The sequence below is a fragment of the Leiobunum rupestre genome, chromosome 3, assembly GCF_980474605.1.
Source record: "Leiobunum rupestre chromosome 3, qqLeiRupe1.1.hap1, whole genome shotgun sequence".
In the NCBI taxonomy this organism is placed as follows: Eukaryota; Metazoa; Arthropoda; class Arachnida; order Opiliones; family Sclerosomatidae; genus Leiobunum; species Leiobunum rupestre.
Window position 1 is genome coordinate 14619680 of NC_143386.1, and position 6167 is coordinate 14625846.

Sequence of the window (6167 nt, forward strand, 5' to 3'; positions counted from 1 at the left end):
CGCTACTTGAGAGCAAAAGTAAAGCAGGTCTAGATATTAGACTTTGGAAAAATATTCAATTCAATTCGCGACCGAAACAAGTCTAGGTGGCGTAACGGCGCTAGCTTGGGCCTATTATATATCGTCTGCTACAGACAAATTCGAAATTTGAACCTTATAAATAATAGACAGATTAAGTCGCCGCCCGAAAATGTGTATGGGAACTTGTAGGATGTTATTAAAAAAACTAGTTGGCGAAATGAACGGTTGGAAATAAGAACAGTTGGGGAAATGGAGCATTTGTGGTTGGGGTAATGGCAAGTAGGGGAAATGAGCCTTTCCCTTTGACATATCTAGCTAATTAAAATTCGAATTTTTTTTGCCATTTTCACTCCACCCTAATGATCGAATGATCAGTCGTTTCCATAGAAATCTCATAGGTAACTAGAATGCTACCGGCTACGGCCGAGCTTATCGCCAGTTCGTTTTGAACCTTCAGTCAATGAGAGGCCGTAGAGTGGTTCCGCTACTCTCGCCCTCGCGGGAGTCAATTGCAGACGATGCAATCGACAGCCAAGCTCGGGAAATTCCCGTAGAATTTCGCTGGGTTTTTTTCGATTTTGAGATCGTAACAGCTTGCGGGTAATAACTTATGGCGTTTTCCATTGGAGTCCTCTGAGCGCCCTGGAGCGCTCCTAAATATAAAACGTGTTCCATTGGGACCAAAAGGGCAACTCCAAAAAGGAGGCACGTCTTCCATTGGCACTGTTGCTCCCTCGCGGATTGATCCGAGCTGCCCCAACTCGAGGGACGGGGCAACCAAAAAAGAGCAATTTTTAAGCAAAGTGACTCCGAGAAAGATTCGTATTCCATTGGGAGGGCTGGAAGTCTAGTCCTCCGAGCACCTAGCGGAGTTCTCCGTGGTAGAGCGATGACGTAGAAGGCAAATCCGGATCACGCTCGGAGCCACCCAATGGAAAACGCCATTAAATATAATCGTAAAAGTATTAAATTTAATATTTGTTTTCTTAAATATATTTGTAATAAGGAATCTGTAAACCTATTTGGAAGAAGATAGCTCCGTTTCATTTGCAGGTGCGCTTCATAAACATTTAGCCTGAACATCTAAATTTCGGATTTCCTGCCGTTTATTAGCCGAGGCCTAATCTTTATTACTTGAAAATGACCGGAATATCGACGCTTTTTACACGACGGAATTAAACACTGCGAAGGCATTTTTGTAAAAAAAAATATTAAAAATAATTAAAAACTTTATGCCTGCAGAAAACTTGTCGTTCTCCGAGAGCGCCGTATTTGAAGAATTATGATCAAATTCGGTTTTGGTAACGTAATGAAAAATAATGAGCTAGGTGACGTCATTCTCTCTGGTGACGTTAAACTCTTGGCAGAACCACTCTTTGAGCTCTGATTGGCTGACAACTGGCTATCGTCTGCCACGGCGTTTTGTCCATTTGCCAGTTACACGGCAGCATTCTAGTTGCCTATGAGATTTCTGTGGTCGCTTCAGGATACGGAAGGCAACGTGTAAATGTTGTAGTTACTGAAGATATAGAGCACACGCGGGAGTCGATAAAGATTTTGAAATGATTTGAAGTCCACGTGTGAAACGCGCGTACAAAAAAAGGAATAAAAAGTTTAAGCCAGTGACGTAGAGTAAAACCATGGACTTTCCCATTGAGTTGGGAAAAAATTAATCTAGAGGTTCAATCAAAACGTCGGATTTCAAAAAATAAGAATACTGCCGTCTGCTCCCAAATGACGAGAAAACTTTATCATTCTACCCGTCGTGCCGTCTATTTCTCAATGGTTCGTTCAAATAAGACGCGTTTTCTAGCAAAAAGATTTTTTTTTCAAAAATAATGGATGGCGCCACGGGTCATATGACAACGTTTTCTCGTCATTTTAGAGGAGACGGCACCATAGATATAGGAAACGTATATAAAGGTCTAGATAATATATTTCAAAGGGGGTGAATACGGAGGTGACAGCAAGCAGAAACGCGTAATTCATGCAGGCTATCCTTATAAGGCGCTATCTATCGGTAAGAAAGCTCGTGCCATCGTCACGAGAGCCATTGTCTCCTGCTTAAAAATTATACTAAAAGTCACCAACAGATGGTGTCTAAAGACTACGGTCTGCGGAAAGGTCAAGAACCTACTACTAAATGCTAAGGGAGCTCGCGCTCTTGGTCACGTGCAGCCTTGGAAATAACGGTGGTCAGCAGCCTTGGAAATAAGGTTTTATTTTAAACTGGTCCTTATGACCAGTGACCCCCTAGCATATGAATTATTAAAATGGTCCTTATGACCAGTGACCCCCTAGCATATGAATTATTAAACTGGTCCTTATGACCAGTGACCCCCTAGCATATGAATTATTAAAATGGTCCTTATGACCAGTGACCCCCTAGCATATGAATTATTAAAATGGTCCTTATGACCAGTGACCCCCTAGCTTATGAATTATTAAACTGGTCTTATATAAAATGTTCTAATGTCATTTATATGCCTAAAAAAACATATACTACATGTTTAGAAGTTTTATTATGTTAGTAACATTAACTTTACACGTATTCAAAATAGTTAACTTTATTTTATGAGTACCACAAGAATAGTACAATATAGTACTATCTCACCTAAGACTACTACCATAACCTAGAAGACCCTCGTAATTTACCGTATTATCTCTCTTTCTCTTGGCCCCGTAACTCCAGAGTCTCCGGTCCGTTACTGCATAGCCAGGTAGCCTACCGTACTCCAGGGAAAGCGAGACTAGAGGATTGAGGGTTTGAGGCCAGAGGGGGGTTAGACAGTTCGACTCGTTCGAGAGATGCGAGCGAAGGGACTCTACATAAAACCTCGACGTGCGGCCGCGGCGGTAGTAAGCGGAGTCGCTGTACATATAAATCCAGTGAATAGGGAAATCAAATTAAATTGATATAAACCTTAAATTAATAGGCCATCTCCTATTATTTTGAATTATTAAACTGGTCACCTTCTGTTTTTTGTTATTATTTCGAATTAATAAACTGGACACGGTGACCAGTGACCCCCCAAATTTTGAATAAATAAACTGGTCTGAGCTATTAATTAACTGGTCTTTGACCACCTGACCACCAGCCTTGGAAATAACGGTGGTCAGGTGGTCAAAGACCAGTTAATTAATTGCTCAGACCAGTTTATTTATTCAAAATTTGGGGGGTCACTGGTCACCGTGTCCAGTTTATTAATTCGAAATAATAACAAAAAACAGAAGGTGACCAGTTTAATAATTCAAAATAATAGGAGATGGCCTATTAATTTAAGGTTTATATCAATTTAATTTGATTTCCCTATTCACTGGATTTATATGTACAGCGACTCCGCTTACTACCGCCGCGGCCGCACGTCGAGGTTTTATGTAGAGTCCCTTCGCTCGCATCTCTCGAACGAGTCGAACTGTCTAACCCCCCTCTGGCCTCAAACCCTCAATCCTCTAGTCTCGCTTTCCCTGGAGTACGGTAGGCTACCTGGCTATGCAGTAACGGACCGGAGACTCTGGAGTTACGGGGCCAAGAGAAAGAGAGATAATACGGTAAATTACGAGGGTCTTCTAGGTTATGGTAGTAGTCTTAGGTGAGATAGTACTATATTGTACTATTCTTGTGGTACTCATAAAATAAAGTTAACTATTTTGAATACGTGTAAAGTTAATGTTACTAACATAATAAAACTTCTAAACATGTAGTATATGTTTTTTTAGGCTTATAAATGACATTAGAACATTTTATATAAGACCAGTTTAATAATTCATAAGCTAGGGGGTCACTGGTCATAAGGACCAGTTTAATAATTCATATGCTAGGGGGTCACTGGTCATAAGGACCAGTTTAAAATAAAACCTTATTTCCAAGGCGTGCCTTCCTCGGTGTCTGCTAGGTGTCAATTCCGCATTTAATGTTAGGCTTTGACGCCTCGAAATATATTTCGACCTTTATATACATCTATATTATAAGGAGCGCTTGGTACGTTGGTCGTCGTCGTACGTCCGAGCCTTCAGGGCAGCGAGGAAAAAGCGACCCGCGGCACAGAGGGGAACCGAGACTGCCTTTCGCAGTGTTACTGAGGTGGTTCGACTACCTATTTTCTCAAAATCTGTCACCCCTGAGAGTTGGGCCGTGTTTCTCCCAACACGCAATACACCCGAAATTTTATCTCTGTTTCAGTTTCGGAAACAGGAAGGGGCGGGGGGTTTTGGGGTCGTTCCGATTTAAAAGTCCCGTGGCGCTCTCGGCATACGTTAGTCCCGTGGGCCATGGCCTTTATGCATTAGCCATTGGATACAAGGGATTTTAATAGCGTTTTCCACTGGGAACCTCCGAGTGTGATCCGGATTTGTTGAATGACGTCACTGCTCTCTGTACGAGGCGCTCGGAGGATTCGCCCTAGTAGCGCCCAATGAAATACGAAACGTTTTCGGAGCACTCTTTTGTTTCCCTCCGACTCTTGAGTTGGGGCAGCTGGGAGCACTCCGGGAGGGAGTAGCTTGGTCAATGGAAGACGATCCTCCCTCTCGGTGTTGCCCCTTTTTTTCCAATGGAATACGATTTTGATTTTGGAGCACTCCGGGAGTGCTCGGAGGTTCCCAATGGAAAACGCTATAAGTGGTACAGGGGGGTTTGGTACGACTGCGAGTTTGAGTTATTTTTGCGGGGAAAAGGGTACCACGGTAATTATCACATGGGAAAAGCGGAGAGGGGGTACCACGGTACTTATCACATGGGCAAAAGGGAGAGGGGTACCCCGGTAATTATCACATGGGAAAAAGGGGGAGGAAGGGCCTTACTGGGGTGGTTCTACTATGGGGGAAAGGGTACCACGGTAATTATCACATGGGAAAAAGGGGTTGGGGAGGCGTACTGGGGTGGAGTGCCTCGAAACACACAACTAGCTGAGGGCCCGCCTGTAAGGCGGCCTTCCCGGCTAGTTTCTTATATCTCTGGGAAAAACGTTTTATACTTTATTTTTTTTGTTTATTTTATGGAAATACCTGTTGGGAATAGCTATTAACAAAAGTAAATAGGGGGAGAAAGTCTATCACTGCCTCCAGATTTTTACATTCCACCATGCTTGACACCGTTTTTAAAGAGCTAGTGATCACGTGATATTTCTAACCAATAAGGATAGCACATTACGCGCGAAGTAGAACATTTGTGGTATTCTGGTCCGCGCTCCAGATTAAAATTTTGAATTTTATTCCCTGGCAACCATGATTAATTAATAATTACTATATCAAATGTAAAATAAACAAAAAAAGCTCGTAGCTATATCTATTATTTCAGTTAATCTTGCAAATTGTTAGGCCTTAACATCGTAGATATACCAATTAGTCCCGATCTCTGCCCTTAGGTGGCGCCACGCTCTCCACGATTTAAGTTAGCGTTTTTGTAGTTACGGATTATTTCTTTTCAAAAGTCGTGTTATTATTTTTAAAATGTCGCATTTTAGTTTCTGTCTTCTATCGACTTTATTTAGGAACTAAATTAACCAAATTATCGAAAGCAAAAGTTTAATATTCACGTATTTTATAGAGAACTATTTTTCATCGTGGCGGAGTACAACCGATACATTTGCGTCCCTGTAAAGAGGCGAGGGGGAAGTCATTTCCGAAGACCAGGTGCCAGACTTTCTCCCCCTATTTTCTTTTGCTATTAAACAATGCAGTTGAATCACGGACAGCATATTGAATGTCTGTGGTTCCTACCCTATACGAGAGCGGGATCTAAAGTTACAAATGATTATGTGTGATATTATAATATACTTGCTTGTTTTAAAGTTAATAAATGTTATGTAAGTAACGTAACCAATTTTTATTTTCCTATTTTCCCTAACTAATTTCAAATTTTTCCCCCAATTCCCCCCCCCCTCCGCTTGGGCCAGTGGCTCTCAATAAAAATAAACTTAAGGGGGGTCGGGGGCCCGCAGCATAGACATCTCATAGGTTACCTATGAGATTTCTATGGCCCGCAGGGCCCCCTTAAAAAATATCACTATTTCCAAATCTGGTGCTGCCAGACCCTTGGCCAGACTATGAGCACACTTTTTAGTCATGATTTGATACTATTATCAATCATTCTTGGAGAGATTTTATGAAGTTTCCCGCCAAAAATTCTACCTGGGCTAGAACGC